Genomic DNA, 19,917 nt, shown 5'->3' with positions numbered 1-19,917 from the left:
AAATGATGAGAAACACAAGTTGGTGTAGAAGGTCTCTCCCAAGTTGCAGGCAGAGGTTGCCTGTCTGTTACCACATCAGTTTATGAGATAGTGCTATCAATGAGGGGTACTAACTTATTTCACCTGGATGATCAAGAGGCCACATAGAGCCATTCAGTGCCTCTTGTAAGTCAGATATAGGGATGTAGTAGAAAATGAGAAGCACATTTTACATTTCCTTTACTGTGAGTGTAAGGATCTGTATATTTGTATGATTTCTCCCATTTCTGTCTATTGGATTTGCTAAAGAAAGCATTTGTGCACTGTCTGAACATTTATCAAGAGACCAATACCAATGTGAATATATAAAGAGAGCTAGATGTCCAAAGAGCTCTTATGTAAAATATAACAGAACCTCTGATCAAAACCTATATATTTTTTTCAGTGAGACATATCATACATTGCTTTGAAAAGGATGCTAGATATCTGACAGACATTTGATTTATTCAAAAATATTATTTTTATTTATCATTATATTTCTTTTTTTGTTAATTTTCCTGGTAATAAATACATTTAAATGTCTATATACAAAGTTAACACTTTTTACAACTTATTTTAAATAACATATTAAAGACAGGAGAAAAAGAACCCCGAAATCAACCTAATCATGCATACATACCAGTCATTCTTGCATACATACCGTGATATTGACTACCTAATCTAAAAAACACTGTGTAGACATATTATACATAAGACATTTGACATATGGTGAGTCTTATCTGAAGAGACCCCTGTCTATTGCTGCAAGAACAGATCTTATGGTCTATACACTTTGCAGCTGATCTTTTTTATGTAAGGGGATCTCCTAAGCGTACTGCCAACGTACGTTTCGGTGATTATGGATGGTTAGTTCACCTTCATCAGGGCTAAAGCAGACTAGACAAAATACATGCATTTACATATATGAAGCGTGAGTTCAAGATCGCCGAGGAGACCACCTCTTGCGGTTGGTCTACTCGAGCTCGGGCCGTGGGCACTGGGTGCAGACCCGCGAATCCTTGTGGAGTGGAGTCTGATTAACAAATCTGGTGTTCACGGGAGGCAGAATCTTTGGGCTGGAATGCAGGCAGGCCCTCTGGGACACTATTAGTAGATCGTATTTCAGGGGGCGTCTCTAAGATGCCCTCTGCGTGCATTTTTCATTAAATCCCACACTGGCATCAGTGTTGGTCTAATGTGCTGAGAAGTTTGATAACCAACTTCTCAGTTTTCAGTGTAGCCATTGTAGAGTTTATAATGACAAACTCCCAGCACCATATACTCTTAATGGCAGCACTGCACTTACAAGGTCTAAGAATGGACCTAGACACTGTAGAGGTACAGGGCTCATGCACCTGTACCCTCACCACTGGTATAGTGCACCCAGCTAGAGGGGTGACTGATCTATGCCAGGGCAGTGGGTTGATGGCATGGCAAACATCCCTGTGTGCCATGTCGACTATTCACATTGTTCTGCACCACTATTCACATTGTTCTGCACCAAAACACGCAGCCTGCAAAGGCAGTGACGAGTGTAATGGTACAGGGCCTCTAAGGGTGGCACAGTAAGTGCTGCAGACCTTCGAGGTCTTCCCTGGTCACAGTGCCCTGGGTACTAGTGGTACCATTTACCAGGGTCTGACCGGAGGCCAGAGATGCCAATTGGGTTTTGTTTTCAATGTAGTTTTTAGGGAAAGAACATAGTGCCCGGTGTACCTGATTGGCAGGAGCCCAGGGCACACTTAGTCAAAGCACATCAACAGTTCAGCAAAAAGTGGGGGAAACCATGCAGAAAGAGGGCACTTTCTCACACAGGGGCCATCTACTTTTACCTCTGCCTACCTTTGGGTTTCCACTGACCTCTGCGCACACTATAACTCATTTTGGTATATACTTGTGTGTGTGTGGTCTGGACCGGAAAGTCAGCTCTGTGAGTTTTTGGACTGGCTGAATGGTCGCAACGAATGCTTGAAGTTCACATGGAACATAAGCAACAAAAGTGTGACCTATCTTGATTTTGACATTGGAGTAACTAACAACAAGATTAGCACAAGTGTGCATCAAAAACCAACTGATAAGAACTCTCTCTAGTACTACCAGTCGTTTCACCCAAGCGCCCTTAGGGATAACCTCCCAGTCGGCCAGTTCCTTAGATATCGCAGGAACTGTTCTTTCAAGTAACTATCTGAAACAATCTGAAAGCTTGACTGAGTAGCTAGTAAAGCGGGCATATCCAAGGAAGATTGTTAACAGGGGTCGCAAAAGGGCTCACAACACCCCCAGGGAGGCACTTCTTGAAAGAAACTACAAAGAATCTAATGACTGTCTGCCAGTTGTGCTGACCTTTGAGCCCTTGTCCACTAAAATCAGACAGGCCATTAGAAAACATTGGCCGTTATTGTCCACCACAGAGTATCAAATGACATAACCAAGGTTCGCTTTCAAGCGCTCACAGACTTTAAAGGACAGGCTTGTCCATACAAGACCGATACAGCGCACTGTGAACACTTCCATTCAGTCCGGGCACTATCCTTGTGGCTGTTGATCAGTATGTGATTTAATAGAAAAGACTACGAATGTACAGCTGATGAATGGAAGGAAATGGTACCTAAACAAGTTCAGCAACTGTATTTCGATCAATGTGATTTACAGATTGACATGCCAATGCGGGTTGCATTACATTGGTCTGACGTCTCGTGAAATTAAGGTCCGTGTGCAGAAGCATCTTAGCACATTAAAGCAGGAAAATTTACCACATGTTTGGTAAACACTGCAGGTAATATCAACACAACCATAGAGCATTGAAATGGGTGGTGCTAGAGAAGGTAGTGGGCAACTCTAGTAACTTGGATAAGATACTCGCTACCAAAGAAGCTCGTTGGATATTTTCAGAGAAAGCGGCCCAGATTGGCCTTAATGACCAAATCGAGTGGAACAAGATCAGTAAATGGTGACATAGAGATGGCACAAGAACCATGTAATGTATTAGTTGCCCTCCACTGCTGACGGCGATATATATTCTAAACTGAATCTACATCCCTTCGCTATAAAGTAGACAATGGGTTCGCCCAGACAGGGGGAGGGCTCACACATCCACCATGAATGTTAGGGATGAGGCAATGTGCTGTTTACACATTTAGGGGTAGCATCCTGTGAACACAACTACTTCCAAACACAGTCTTAAAGAGTTTTAGGGGTGCGCCGATATGTTGATTTTAATACACTTGGGGTAGTGGCAGTCCTCGACTGTGTACTTCCCTATATCTGGTCCATGGATACATGTTCTCTGGGCGCATGATACCACTGTTGTACTGCTAATACGTATGCATGCTGGTTGATATGAGTGTGATGGGGAATGCTTTAGATGGCCTTGATGCAATCCTGAGTAGCCAAAAATGGTGTACTTGTTCTCATACTGCATATTATAACAGGTATGTAGTTTGGGTTCGCACTGGCCTCATTTTGCTACCGCAGTCAAGAAGTAGTGGTATTGTGTAATCTGGTTCTTACCAGTACCCCATACGAGTAAGATCTAGGGAGTTGCATATATCAATACATTGAAAACTGGGGTATTTAAAGATGGCGCCCGAACGCCTGATCTTGACAGTGCCGGGACACTAATTGAGTCGCTGAGCACTCTATAAAACCCCTTTTAACATAACAGAGGGGATGCAATGGTGACTGTCATATTGGTAGAGTAGTCTGACCACGATCAGTTAAAACAGACAGGAAGTAAAAGTATTGCGGTTTTGTTAGATCACGCGGTGTGTATATACATATTTTTCCAATAGTACTCCACAATAGTAATATCCTGGCATCTGTATAGACTACTGTTTGGCATTCAAAGATGGTGCCCGAGTTATCAGTAATGACAAAGAACATGTAACGCGGGTCATGTGACGATGAAAGCGTCATGACTCACATGGAGGTGGACCGCGTCTTGTTGAAATGGAAGGAAATCGCTTGTGAGTGACATGCCGGGTTGAATTACCGCGCGGAGATCCTTGGTGAAGCGGTAAGAGTATGTTTTTTTGAGAAGATGGCGGTATGAGTGATGCCGCCTTGGAGAATGAATATAAGGCTGTGGACGAGGTCGTAATGAAGTAAGTGACACGTTGTCCAGCAATCATGCCCGAGCAGTTTGAAGTGGCTTAGGCATGGCCAAAATATGAAGCAAGACAAAGCTGTGCAACAAGTATGATGCTGAGTGACATTGTTTTTAATTGAATTGATTGACTTTCAAAGAGCACCTATCCAATCCTCAGACTTACACTCATATCACCCCCAGTCATACCACCCCTGACGTCACAGCACCCACCCACAACCCTCCTAACCCAGTTCAGCACCAGAACGACACTCACCTCACCTTCACACCCAGCACCATAGTCAATTACCCCCTGATGCAGCTACCCCTCCCCACCCCTAAATCACAGACACAGCCCCCTCATACACCACCCGCTCCCCCATCCCCCCAACCAACCCTCGTACCTCCGCTCAGCTTCCCATATCCCCCTCCACACTTTGTACTCCAGTCCCGTCCTTCACACCAACCTTCTCAGAACACCCCTCCTCCCCCAACTGCACCCCACACAACATGACTCTCTCTCCGCCTATCTCCCCCCACACTTAGCACTCCCGTCACGCCTAGCCTTCACTCTTCCTGCAACCTCTCACCCCCCCACTCTTAACTCCCCATTATCCCATCCCCACCCCCACCCCCAGCCTTCACACCGCCCCCACTCACCCTTCCCCTCTTAGCACTGATGCCCTTCCCAATAACGCCAACACCACCCCTAACACCAATCCTCTCTCTAACACTTCCAACCCCTTCACCAGCTCCACCTCTCCTCCCGATGCCCCCCCTTCTCCAGCAACCTATACGCCTGCTCACCGCCAGCCAACACCACGTTGGACATGATTATGTCCACCCTCCTCCAAATGAAAGAAGAACTACACTTCATCAAAGAGTTGCTCATCACACACCCCAGACACCCTCCTCCCATCACCACCTTCACACCTAATAACACTTCCCACTCACCTCCTACTCACCATACCACACAACACTCCTCACACTTGACCTCTATCCCCTCTCGCAATACCACCAATCGCAACATCAATCGCAATACCACCAAGCGCAATAATCCCTTTACACCTAACACTCCCTCCTCACCTCCCTCTCGCCTTATCACACAACACTCCCCACACTGGACCTCTATCCCCTCTCGCAATACCACTAATCGCCCCAGACGCACTACCAATACGATCTCAGATCATGACATACACACCCTTCTCCACTCTTACGTCCCGGCTCCCCAAAATCGCCTAGACACCAACCAGCTGTCCATCCCAACGATTATCTCTAACCCCCTCAGGCACCAAAAGGATAACAGAGGCTCCGTCCCCAACAACCTCACAAATGTACCCCTCACTATAGAACCTTCCTCCACCCTCTGCGCCCCTAGCCTCAAATGCATACTTCTCAATTGCAGATCGGCCCAAAGACACTCCGCGGGGGTTGCCGATCTCATCATTTCTCTGGAACCGGATCTAGCCATTCTGACTGAAACATGGCTGTCTGATTCTTCTACACCGATCATGGATATTCTAGTCCCCCCCAACTACTGTATCATTAGACTTGACAGGTCCAAAAAAGACAGGCGGTGGACTTGCCTGTATTTACAGAAGCAACATCTCCGTTATTAAAGCGTCCGCCCCCTCTCTTACTTCCTGTGAATACCTCTGCCTTGATGTCATCAGCGAAAGCAAATCGGTATGCTCACTACACATTATATACCACCCACCTGGGGACAAGCTCTCCTTCTTCCAACAACTCATGGACACAATCTCAACCAACTCAGGACGACAAAACACCCAAATTTTCCTTGGCGACTACAATCTCCATTGGAATGACAGCAGTGACACAGTGGTAAATAGCCTCAAAATCTTCCTCAACGCCCTTGATCTCACCCAAATATGCAATAGCCCGACCCATGAGAAAGGCTCTATCCTCGACCTTATCTCCAAAGAGGACGCTATTCAACTTGAGTCAATCCAACCTTGTGACTGGTCAGATCATCATATTGTCTCCTTCCTTATCAATGAAAAAAATTAAATTTAACACAGTTCAACCCTCTAAGACCAAAGTTTGGAAAAGAGACATGAAGAAACTCAACCCAAATTCCTTACCGCCTAACAGCTGCAACCTCCTACTTCCCCCTGCCGGCGCTACGGACGTTCAACTCCTGACTGACCAATATCTCAATGCTAAGACCACAATAATCAATGAGGCTGCACCCATGCAACTGAAAAAAGTTTCGTCCAAGATCTCCAACCCATGGTATGACGGGAGCCTCAATGAAGATAGACGGGCCATGCGAATGGCAGAGCGCACCTGGAGGTCAGCCCCCTCTGCACTGCACCTAAAAACACTGAAGAAAGAGAAACGCCTACTTCAGGAAAATAAAACGCTCAAAAAGAGATTTCTTCAGCCTCCAGCTCTCCCAAGCAAAAAACCGCCCAAGAAAACTGTTCAAGCTAATCAGAACACAATCCAAAGAACAACCCCAGACACTCAGCACCATGGGCGCTACACCTTCCTGTGAAGACTTCTCTGCTTTCTTTAACCAAAAAACCGACAACACAAGAAGCGATCTCCTCAATGACGCAATCCTTTACTCCAACCCCCAACACACAGCAGTGGCTGAACCAAAGAACAATGCTACATGGTCATCCTTTGGCACCTACTCCGAAGATGAAATCGGCAGATTGCTCAGCACCCTGAAACCATCCAATCACCTCAATGACCCCCTCCCTGCTAACGCTGTAAAAGACTTTATCCCTTTGCTCCTCCCACTCTGGACTAAGATTATCAATAGCTCTCTTCAACAAGGATCCATCCCTAACGCCCTCAAAGTCGGACAAGTCACACCGCTACTAAAAAAACCAACAGCAGACCCCACTGATCTAAACAATTACCGTCCTATCACAAATATTCCCACTCTCGCTCAATTGTTGGAAAAATGCGTACAGCTACAACTGACTAAACACATAGATAAGTTTGATCTCCTCAACGCTCATCAATCAGGCTTCCGAGCAGGGCACAGTACCGAAACTGCCATGACTCACATAGTTGACGACGCCCTCCAAATCCTAGACCAAAACGATACCTGCCTCCTCATCCTTCTTGATCTCTCCTCAGCATTCGACACAGTTAAACATGAGAACCTACTCGATCTGTTAAACACAAGAATGGGCATATCTGGGACTGTTCTCAAGTGGTTCACCTCCTTTCTACACAACCGGCCTCAAAGATTCAAAAGCAACAACCTGATGTCCTCGCCGGTGCCTGTATCGCTAGGCGTCCCTCAAGGATCCTCCCTCTCCCCAACACTGTTCAACCTAGTTATGGAACCTCTCACTACTTTGCTACAAGCATCCAATGTTCACTTTCACATGTATGCCGACGACACCCAACTTTATCTCAAAATACAATCTCCCAAGGACATCATGCTTCTGAACACCACGATTAGAAACACCCAATCCTGGCTTGCCGAGAATCACCTCAAACTCCATGCGCTGAAGACGGAGTTCCTCCTGATCTCACCTCCCGCAAAAATCTCTACCGCTCAAACATGGCTTAAGCACCTAACGGCTCTAAATGTACAACCTACCATCGTAGACCCAGCAAAATCTTTAGGCATAACACTCGACGCCAATGTCAACATGCAGCAGCACATCAGCAAGGCAACGAAAGGAGCGAACTTCCAAATCAATACCTTGAGAAAACTTAAACCCTTCCTTCCAGCCAAAGACTTCCAAACTGCAGTACAATCTATAGTCATCCCGCACATAGAATACGGTAGCACCGCCCTCTGCGGGCTCCCCCTAACTACAACGGCACCCCTAAGAGCGTCCCTTAACGCTGCAGCGAGACTCATCACTGGCTCAAAAAAGCACTCGCATATCTCCCCTGACTTCAAATCCCTGAACTGGCTACCTTTTGAAACCAGAATACATCTGAATGTAGCCTGCATGACACACAAGGCTGTACACATGAACTCACCCGCCTACCTCACTCAAAAGCGGACAATTTCTGGTGGCTCTAGAACTACTAGAAGAACAAACAATCTTCTGCTGAAGCCTCGGAGATTTCGGAAGGAAAAAAACCTATAAACGCTCCTTCTCAGGAATGGCACCCAGGATCTGGAACTCACTCCCTCCTGAAACCAGGCTCATCTCCTCCAACAAACTTTTTAAGAAAGAAGAAAAAGCGATCCTCATGGCTAAATACACATGATCTATTATTCTGCATCTCTCAAGAATCCGCTCTGTACTACCTGCCTGACCCCTTGGACTATTTGTATTACTTGTATTTTCGACTTATTTGATTGTATACGTTCCCTCTTGTACATTTTATATTGTTGACGCACCTGTCTGACTTTGCATACTGTACCTACACCAACTCAACTATCCCTACTCTTGTACTTTGATGCACCTGTGTGACTATACACCCTGTACTCATCTCCTACCTCAACTATGTCTATCCTCATGCTAAGCATTTTAAGATTGCTTAAACAAGTATATGCTCCTTATTTTTGTACTTTTATATTATTGGCGCAACTGTTTGACTGTGCACCTTGTACCTACACTTTGATAGTACACACTACCTCACCTTTGACCTACCTCTTGTATTTGACCTACCTATGTAACTATGCACCTTGTACCTAAGTACCTCAACTATTACAGTCTATTACTCTATGACCCCCTTGTCCTTGTAAAGCGCTCTGATATCTGCAAAGATCTTGTTCGCGCTATATAAAACTTTCAAAATAAATAAATAAATAAATGAGATTGTGTGAATGCCTTAAGTCAGCATTTTGCTAGACACCAGGGAATGCTTGCGAGTAAAATTGAGGTTGAGCTTGTGTTGGAATCTACATAAATGATTTTGTGCTATTTCCAGTGGCACAGTTTGGAAACACATAATGAGATGTCTATTTCCACAGATGAACTTGTAAGCAATGATTCTGTAATGTGATGAGATCGAAAGTATAAACGAAACACACCCTTACGACTAAGTGGGAGCAAGTATGTGGGCCCATGGCTCTCACTAGGTAAATATTATGGCTTTTTAACAAAGGACTAGGTGCTATATCATGGCCACATGTCCATTTTTAATTCATACCTGTACTGAAATAAGCCGTGATTTGGGGGTGTTTCTTTTTAAATAAACCACTCTTTATTGTTTTCTGTGTTTTTTTCAGTCACTCTTGATTTATTGCTAGATGTCCAGGGAGGTGATTGCTGACATTGGTTGCCCTGACTAATTTGCCGCTAATATATAGCAGGCAATGAAACATGTTGGCCATCCTTGAAGTGGTTTACAACATGCTGTGTTTTTAATACTGGGCAGACTCACGTTTCGGATAAAAAATGTATTACAGGGTCTCTATTGTATGTTTTTTCTCTACACCTTTCTTTCACTGGACACAATCTTCTTTTTTGCTTGAGAAAGTTATCGATGATAAAAACGTGGGCAAGCTGGTTAGAACCTAGCAGTAGCTCCTCTGGTGGTGCGCATGCAAGATACTTTCTCTCCTTTCTCTGCACATTTTTCTTTGCAGCATACATACACTTAATTAGAGTGGGTATGCTGTATGTTGAGTGACTTGACTGACCACTTTTCTTCTCATATCGGTTTTAAAATATTAATCAAGTGGGCACAGAGGATTAGGTCAGTGTAAACGAACAGCTGGTTTTGGGTCCTGGGCCAGGAAATAAGAGTCTAGTGAAGTGTGTGCAGGACTCACGGAACCGGAGGACACCTGAGTCCTTTGTGTTGGTTTCTTGGGGACAAAACCGCTGTCCTCTGGAGTTCTAGTCTTTTTCAAAGTTCAGGCAGCCTTCCTCGGGTCATTGGCTGCAGGACAGGATTCGTGTACTCGCAAGGTCTTGGAAGTTGGGGCCAAGTCAGCAGTCATCTTCAGGCTTCGTTGCATGGCGTCTACTTGGTCCTTCTTAGGTCGCAGGTAACATGTTTTAAAGGTCAGAGAGCCTCTTAAACACTAGATTTAAGGGTCGTTTTAAGGGGGCACCTTACCAGGGGTGACTACATCCTCTATTATGCCACTCTCCAGTTGGAGGGGGCACATTCCTGGCCCTGATTGAAAGAGTCCCCTCTTCTTCAAGATGGAGGGGACTGAAAGGTGTGTTTAACTTCACCTCCTCCACCTGAGGGATGGAGCAGGCAAAGGTGGGCACAATTTGTAGCATTTTTAGGTTTCCCTGCCCAAAGTGGGGGTGTAAACCAGGGGCGGCCATCTGCTGCTACCAGCAGAGGCTGGGGGTGGTGGTGGTGGTGGTGGGGGGCTTGTCACATTACAAAGGAGGCAGGCCTTTGAAACTTCCTCTTCAAGCACTCAGCCCATCCTGGGGAAGGAGGTGACACCTCCATCCAGGATGTGCATTGTTTCTGGACCCAGAGAGCAGAGGTCCACAAACATGGCTGTGTGTGGCAGGCTGCCTAAAGCCAGTCAGTGACCACACCAGGGTCGGTAGGTTTTCAGGGGGCACCTCTGAGTACATGGTTTAATAAATCCTACACAGGCATCAGTGTGGATCTATTACAAGGAGTTGTTTGGTACCAATCTCTCCTAGTTTCAGTGAAGCCATTATGGTGATGGGGAACTTGAGTTGTTGAGTTTCCAGTCCATGTACTCCTTATGGCTTCCCCGGCATTTACAATATTTAAAAATGTACTTGGGTATTGTAGGGGCATATCTTCTTATACAGATATGTCCTCACCTATAGTGTAGCGCATCCTGCCTTATGACTGTAAGGCCTACAAGAGGGGTGGCTTACTCATACCTTCAGGTAGTGCTTGCTGATATGGCACTTAGGCAGGATGCCATTCGATAAGTGGCATGGTCCTAGTGAGGGGACACACTACAGGTTCCAGGCCCAATAAACCGAGGGTACCACTTACTAGCGAGCTATAGGGGGCAACAGTACCAATTGTGGATATGTTTTAGGGAAGAAGCACTAGCACAGGGGACCTAGTTGGCAGGGACCCTGTGCACTACAATCGAAACAACATCAAATACCATGTAGAAAGAGGGAGCCAACAATGGCAAAGGAGGCACTCTCACACATACTTTCACTCCACTGTGTGAAAAAAAATCTAACCGAATAGATGTACATGTATAATGTACATCAAGAGGAAAAGTCATACCATCTCAAGTGACTCGAGACGTCTACAAATACAACTTGCAAACGTCTAAGCACAACATTAAATCGCAAACGTATGCTAAGCATGAGTAGCTATAGGCACACATCTTACAAACATGTTGCTTTTATCTCAATGTATAAACCTACTGACAGAATGTGCTGCAAAATGAGCATTTTTTGCCATATAATTTACAATATCACTTATCGGCAGAATTTGGTTCTCTATGCCACATAAAGAAGAACTGAAATAAAAACTCTGAATACTGGTTTGGAGCTGTCATTATGGTGAGGAAATCCATATTTCACAGGCAATGTTCAATTAATGGATCGCTGTGAAGTATTGGTTCGTATGCCAGCCAGAACCGCTGAATGGAATTACACCAAATTACACAGAAAGGTGGCTGTTGGTCCAGAAAGCGACCTTTTTGTGAACTGATGTAAATCCGTTCAGAAGTTTTGGATGTTATTTACTTATTTTTATTTATAAAGTTTTATATAGCGCAAGGAAACGTAATGTTTTATATATAGGGATGCTAATGCTTTGCAAACCTTTCTGATCTTGTGCTGACATCTGATTGGCTACCAACACTTTAAACACAAAGTTTTGTTAACCATCTTGGGACTTTGCTTCTGCAGAGTCCCCAAAAAAATGTACCAAAAAAGAACGAAAAGGGAGCAGGTTAGGAATACCCTGACCCTTTAGCTCTGGTCGTGGGACCACAACATGGCCAAACAGCACTTATAAAAAACGATTTGCTGCAAAAAAGCGATGGAGCTGTGAATCTCTGGTGCAATAAATAAATAAACTAACAGCTCCTGGGAGGGCCAGGTCCCTGGGGAATGAAGGCTTTTGGGAAAAAAAGGAAGGGTTTGCCCCAGGGACTTCCACCACCCAAGGGTTTATTATTGTAATACACAGAGTGTGGGGAGGCACCTTTGTATAGTGGTGGAGAAAGGCAAGGGTGAAGGGGGAGGGGGGGGGCCTACGACCAGCTTTCAGCAATCCTACATTGTTGGACTTACTGGTGGTAATGGGAGGTGTTCTTGGCCCCCAAGGACCCTCAGATTCCAAGTGGACTTCATTCCCCAAAAAGTAGTGCGCCAGGAGGTGTGTTTGCAGGGTGGGGGGAAAGGGGGAGGGCGGATGCCTCAGACAAGTTCTAAGCAACCCCGCCGAGTGAGACTTACTGGAGGTAACAGGAGGGTGTGTGCACCCACTCACACACCCAGTGAGACAATTATGCAGCCACTCCCAGGCTCACCAGACCCTCACACCCCCATTGAGACACTCACTCTCAAAGGTTACAGTTGTGAAATAAAATTCCAAAACCTTAGAAATGCACTGAAAACCTAAGGTTACATGAATGATATAGCTCGGCTCAGATTTCACTTGCGAAAGTAGTTAAAATCAGCAATTATATGTCTGAGCTTACTATAACTTACGCCCACACATATTACATTACTCATTACATGGTCAGGGACATCACTGATGACATCATCCACAGAACCACTCACACTCCTATGCAACCTCACATGCATCCACTCTCACACCACTCAAAAACCCATTCACAGACCCATACAAGTACTTACACACCCACTCACTGATTTCTAGAGTCAAGCACACAATCACTAACTCACCCATACAGCCACTCATGCACTCAATACAGATACTCACACATACAGTCATAAAGACACAAACACACTGACTCATACACCCATAGAGCCACTCACCGAGTCAGTTACCCATATAGATACTCACACCTACTCACTCACCCATTTGCACACTGAGTCAGTCACCCATACAGCTACTCTCACACCTACTCACTCGCCCATGCAGCAACTCACAGAGCCACTCACATACCCAAACAGTTACTCACAGACCCACTCACACAGATACTAACACATGTACACACTCAACTATACAGTCACTGATATAAGCACTCACTGTAGGAAGCTGGCTCTGTATAAACTATACCAAAGTAAGGTACAGTGTGTTTAGAGTCCAGGGAATCCCCAGAGGCTTTACAGAGGATAAAGTAGATAATGCCTTACTCTCTTTTGTGGGAGTGTGATTGAGCAGTCAGTCTTATCAAGAGGCTGTGTTAAGCATTTGTTGTACACACTCAGGCAAGAAATTATTACAAACACGCTCAAAGACTGAATCCAAGACCAATTGTTTTGTATAAAAATATTACCTTGTTACTTTGATTTCTATAACCAAGAGAGACTCAGCTGCAGGTAAGTATCACTTTAAGAATAGCAATACTTTTCAGGTACAGTGGAAATGTGTTTGCACAGGCAGTAAAATACTTTACATTGATACTGAAAATACTTTGTGATGCCAAATTAACAATAGCAGTAACTTAGCAATGTGAAAGATACATAGTGCAAATAAAAATGCAATGCAATCCTATGGGAGGAAAACCGCCTGTACATTTACAGGTAAGTACTCTACTTACACATTCAGTCTTCCGAGGTTTAGACCAACACTAGGCAAGTGTCAGATCAAGGTGGGTAGTTAACCACCAGCGGCACAGGGGGGACAGGGTGTAGAGTTCAATGGGCCCAGTGTTAGTCAATGGAGACTGGAGGCACCCACCAGAGGTGCTGGTTGCAGATAAGCATCTGCGGTTTCAGGGCACAGACAGTGAACATAGGCTGCAAGAATCGAACTGGAGGGTGCAAGCAGAAAGCCAGCAACAGCACAGGCAAGTTGGGGGTCACAGAGGCACCGCTGGTAAAGTCCCTCAAAGCCCAGGGTCTCCGGGTGCAGCTGTGCCTTTAGATGTCAGATTTCTTCTTACCGGGCCGGTCGCGGTTGGGGGAAGACCCTTTGGATTTACACTGTTGGCGCCTTTGTGGAGGTCAGCCAACACTGGATTCGAGATAAGGATGGCTGGGGAGACTTCCCTGGACAAGTGAGCTACTAAAACTCAGACCATAGGCTTCGGGTGCAGAATGGGCAGGACTTGTGGTTCCAGATGGCACAGGAGTTTTGGGAGTTGATTTCTTCGGGACAGGTTCACTGTCCACAGGAGATTGGAGTCTTAAGTCAAGGCAGAGGTCCTCCTAGGATTTTCAGAGGACGTGGGCAGCAAGACAAATTGCCTTTTCTTTTTGCACGCTCTTCAAAGCTGGGGACAGGCCGGTAGGGCTGGGGTCAAGTTAGTAGTCTTCATGCTTCTCTGCAGGGTTGGCTTCAGAGATGTTGCCTTTCATCTTAGGTCATCGCAGATCTGAATTCCAGGCGATATGAATGTCAGCAGCCCTACATGCCAAGAACAGATGCATACTGGTAAGTAGCATATTCCGTTCGAGGTATGTGGGCTGCTGAATTCATATCTGTGCGTAGAATGTATAGCAGTCTCCCCCTTAGCGGTGGTTGCCCGTGCCAGCTGCAGCAGCCTGAAAAAGAGTCCTGAGTACAGCCTGTCCTACAGCTGCTTGCTGTTTGGAGTGTACATCTACGCAGTAGTGTTTGGTAAATGTATGTATGGTAGTCCACGTGGCTGCTCTAAATATGTCTTCTAGAGGAATGTTTCCCAGGAAAGCCATGGATGCCCCTAAGTTGCAGGTGGAATGCGCTCTTGGGGGAACTGTTAACATGTGTTTAGCTTTTTGATAACAAATTTGTATGCACTTAACAATCCATCTGGCTATACCTGATTTTGAAATGGGGTTGCCTTTATGCTGTGGTGAAAAGGCAATAAACAGTTGTTTAGTTTTTCTGAAAGGTGTTGTCCTGTCTATATAGTACAGGAGAGCTCTTAACGTCCAGTGTATGTAGAGCTCTTTCTGCCACTGAATCTGGATTTGGGAAGAACACTGGCAGTTCGATAGTTTGATTAATGTGAAACTGGGTTATCACCTTTGGCATAAATTTAGGGTTTGTACGCAGTACTACCCTATTTGCATGAATTTGTATGAATGGCTCCTGAATAGTTAGGGCTTGTAGCTCACTAACCCTTCTAAGTGATGTAATCGCCACTAGAAAAGCCACTTTCCACGTTAGGAACTGTATCTCGCACGAGTGTAGAGGTTCAAAGGGTGGTCCCATCAGTCTGGTTAGAACCACGTTCAGGTTCCAGACAGGTGAAGGTGGGTGTCTTGGGGGAATCACTCGTTTGAATCCCTCCATAAAAGCTTTAATAGCAGGAACTCGAAAGAGTGAAAGGTGTTGCCTATTCTGAAGATAAGCCGCCACCGCAGCTAAGTGTATACGTATGGAGCTATAAGCTAGATTGCATCTATGTAAATGTAACGGGTAACATATGATGTTTTGAGTAGACGCATCTAACGGATTTATGTCATTATTGGTACAATAGATGACAAAACGTTTCTACTTCGCCGCATAGCAAGCTCTGGTTGTAGGTCTTCTTGCCTCCTTGATAATGTTCATGCAGTCAGGAGGCAAGTTCAGGTAACCAAACTCTATGACTTCAGGAGTCAGATCGCAAGGTTCAACTGTTGCGGATCTGGGTGCTGAATGTCTCCATGGCTCTGTGTTAAACGCAGCCTTTGATGAGGCACCACGGAAAGTTCTAGGAACGTGATGTACCACGGTTGCCTCGCCCACGTTGGAGCAACTAGGATGAGTGTCATGGAGTGTTGTCGCAGTTTGCGTGCCACTAGTGGTATGAGCGGGGCTGGGGGAAAAGCGTACGCAAACCTGCCTGCCCAGTTCATCCATATCGCATTGCCCTGAGACTGTGGATGTGGAAACCTGCGGCAAAGCTTTGGCATTTTGCGTTTTCCCTTGTGGCGAACAGGTCTATCTCTGGGTGACCCCACTGCTGGAAGTACGGTTGTAGCACTGAGGGATGCATCTCACACTCGTGCATTTGGTGGCTGTGTCTGCTGAGCCGATTCGCCATCTGGTTGTCCCCGCCCGGAAGGTGTTCCGCCATGAGGAAGATGTTCCTCTGAATGGCCCACTTTCACATGCTTTGCGCTAGATGTGACAACTGTGGAGAGTGTGTCCCTCCCTGCTTCTGTATGTAGTACATGGCAGTCATGTTGTCCGTCCGGATCAACACGACTTTGTTGCAGAAATGAACCTTGAACGCCTTTATCACCATAAAGATTGCCATAAGTTCCAGCAGGTTGATGTGCATCTTCCTTTGCTGTGTAGTCCATAGTCCCTGCACTGTGTAATGGAGGACATGCGCTCCCCATCCCAGGAGAGATGCGTCCGTTGTCAGCACGATTTGTGGTACAGGCTCTTGGAACGGTTGTCCCTTGCAAAGGTTTTGTGGGTTCCACCAATGCAGAGAGTGGTATGCACGACCGGTCACCAACACTAGGTCTTTTAACTGTCCTTGAGCCTGGTTCCACTGCTGTGCTGAGCATTCTTGAAGCGGATGCATGTGTAGCCTCGCGTGAGGGATTATGAAGATGCAGGAGGCCATCATGCCTATCAACTGCATAAACACCCATGCTGGGAGCGAGTATTTGGGTCTGAAGTTCTGAATCAGCAACTGAATACTGCTGATTCTTGCGGAGTTTGGCTGTGCTTTTGCTACCAGAGTGTCTATTGCCGCTCCTAGGTACTGTTGTACGTAAGCGGGTTGTAGATGAGACTTTGCGTAGTTTAATGAGAATCCGAGGCTGTGCAGGAGGTGAATAGTGCGCGACATGTGGCTGGCACATTGCTGGACCGACTTTGCCTGGATGAGCCAGTCGTCCAGATAGGGGTAGACGTGGACATGGTTTCTCCTTAGGTGCGCCGCTACTGTCGCTAGGCACTTGGTAAACAACCTGGGGGCTGTTGTCACCCCGAAAGGCAGTACTTTGAACTGGTAGTGCCGATTTTGTATGGTGAACCTGAGATACATCCTGTGTGCAGGATGTATTGGTATGTGGAAGTACGCGTCCTTTAGTTCTAGTGTTGCGAGGAAATCCCCCTGACTGAGCAATGGTAGAACCTGCTGTAAAGTGAGCATGTGAAAGTGTTCTGACAAGATGTATTGGTTTAGGGGCCTGAGGTCCAGTATTGGCCTGAGAGACCCGTACTTTTTGGGAATTAAGAAGTACAGCGAGTATACCCCTGTACCTTGTTCCTGTATAGGGACGAGTTCTATGGCCCCTTTTTGCAGCATACTGATGACTTCTTGCTGCAATAAGTCTATGTGCTCTGCTGACATAGGACGGTGTCTTGGGGGTATGTTGGGTGGAGTGGAGGTTAGCTCTAGACAATAGCCGTACTGAATAAGTTGTCTCACCCACCTGTCTGTGGTAATGCTCTCCCAGACTGGCAGGAACTGTTGTAATCGCCCCCGACCGGTGTTACATGGTCCGGGGGCAGTGACAAGGCGTCACTGTTTAGTATTGGCGAAGGATATGGTGTTGCTATTCCCCTGTCTTCTGCCTTTGCTGCTGTTGCCACGGTATCCACCTCTGTTATTTTTAATGTAGGTGGTTTGGTTTGCGTGCTCCCTTTATTGTATAGAATTTGTTGTAATGTCTGGCCTCGTGTTGCTCCTCCGTTACTGGAGCGACGAAAGGAACCTCCTCTAAATTGTTGGGACTGCAAGGCACCCATGGACTTGGCTGTCTCAGTGTCTTTTTTAATCTTTTCTAAGATTGTGTCCACATCAGGACCAAAAAGATAATCTGGGTTCACAGGCTGATTTAGTAATGTGGTCTGAATCTCAGGTTTGAATCCAGCGATGCGCAACCATGCATGCCTCCTGAGCATGACGCTTGTGTTGATGGCCCTGGCTGCAGTGTCTGCTGCGTCTAGCGCACACTTAATGGATGCGTTGTATATGAGTTTACCCTCCTGGATTAGCATCTCTGCTCCCTCCTTGTAGGCCTCAGGCAAATGTTGTTGCAGTTGCTCTAGATTGTCATAATGTGCCCTATCGTATCTGGCTAATAGGGCCTGTGTATTAGAAATCCTCCAGATATTAGCTGCTTGAGCAGCTACTCTTTTCCCAGAAGCTTCTAGTACTTTAGATTCTTTGTCTGGAGGAGGAGCATAAGCCGTAGTTTGTGAGTTGGCGCGCTTACGAGCATTTGACACCACCAAAGAGTCTAACGGCAGCTGTCCCTTAATATATGTAGGGTCCACAGGCGCCGGTCTGTATTTCCTCTCAATCCTGGGGTTAATAACCCTTACCCGAGTGGTTTCCTTAAAAATGTCCCCTGCGTGTTTAAGGACACCCTTTAGCATAGGCAAAGTTTTAACAGATTTCTCTTAAGTGGAGAAAGTGTCAAACAGGAAGTCCTCTTCAACTGGGTCAGCATGCATGTCCACATCATGATTTAGTGCTGCCCTTTCAATTAAAGCGTTGAACGCAGCTGTATCTTCCGTTGGTGAAGTTTTCACAGGATAAGAGGGAGTATCAGGAATAGTCTGTGATTCCCCCTGGTCAGCAGGGTCTGTCCAGGCTTGAGTTTGGTCATCCTGATCATTGTCCACAGGGTAGCTATATTGTTCCTCATCATACTTCATATCCTCAGCAGTTGGTGTGGGTGAATATGCCGAAGTGTCCTGGCTATAGTAACTCACAGTCTCAAAAAGGACAGGTGATGTTGCAGAATCCTTTTTCTTTTTGAGTGAAATTTTATATGATACCAAAGCATTTTCTGATCTGATTGTTCTTTGATAAATAGGAAGTTAACTAGATTCTGAGTCAATATGCAACTTGGACTGGTCATCATATGAGGGCTCCTGGTACATAACGTCCTCTTCAAGAGGATGACTCCTTTTTCCCAATGACACCTGTTTGGGGGTTTCGACCCCACGTCTCGGATCGAGCGCCTTGGGGCGTGCAGTAGGTGGTAGTCCGAATTTTATCGGTGGCATAGTGTCTTTAGACAGACCGACCTTCTTCGGCGCCGGCGTCGATGTAAGCCTGACCGACTTTGCCTTTTCGCCCATAACTTCTTGGGCGTGCGCTGACTTCGGTGCTTGTGGCGTCGGAGGCGCACTCTTCTGCCTCGACTCGACGGCCTTCGAGGCGCTCTTGGCTTTTGACTCAAGGCCTTTGACAAGCAGTGGTCTGTCGACCTGACGCTTCGGATCGAGACCTTTGCGAGACTAGAGTCCCTTGTTTGTGTCGCTGTCCATCGACGTCGGCGTTTTCGGTTCGACGTGCTTGGCTTTATGACGGACTTTATAGCCCCGATCTTCTGTCCGACACTTTTTACTTTCGACCCCGCAGGGTCGTCGACACCCGATGTCTTTTTCAACTCCGATGGGTTCGAGGTCTTCGACCCGAAGACTGTTTTCAGCACTTTCGGTTTCGTTATTGACTCGATGGCTTTCGGTTTCGGTTTGAGTAGTGGAACCGATGGCTCATGTGATGTTTTCTTAGCCGGGCCTTGACGCGGGGCTATAGAATGTTGTTCATGATCTCGGCTAAGGCCTTCTGGCAATGCCTCGACCGGAGCCTTCAAAAGTGTTTGAGTGTCCGTTTTGGGCCCTGTACCCATAATTGGGCCTGTTTCATCGCTTGAGTCGTCATCAACGGCTCCGATGGGGGTTACGTCGTCCCTTACCTTGACGAGGTTTTCATATTCTACGTTGTCTTAGTCTTCCTCATAATAGTCTGAGCCATGCTCCGAACCGGGATCCGACAGCTGTTCTGGATCCTCTGTGTCGACGACCTCATCGTCGTCTTCATCGAAGATGTTCACCGGGTCGGGCGCTGGCTCCGACATAGTTTG

The 19,917-nt window shown here is 46.2% G+C and overlaps 1 protein-coding gene across 5 annotated transcripts in view; it reads right to left on the bottom strand.

Moving 5' to 3' along the window:
- Positions 1–19,917, bottom strand: part of SIN3A (SIN3 transcription regulator family member A) — an 802,206-nt gene that overhangs the window by 177,220 nt on the left and 605,069 nt on the right. The gene's annotated exons all lie outside the window — the stretch shown is intronic.

The sequence above is a fragment of the Lissotriton vulgaris genome, chromosome 2_2 (genome assembly GCF_964263255.1).
Source record: "Lissotriton vulgaris chromosome 2_2, aLisVul1.2, whole genome shotgun sequence".
Classification (NCBI taxonomy): Eukaryota; Metazoa; Chordata; class Amphibia; order Caudata; family Salamandridae; genus Lissotriton; species Lissotriton vulgaris.
The sequence above is the reverse complement of the archived record's forward strand: the minus strand, read 5'-3'. Positions and strand labels throughout refer to the sequence as shown.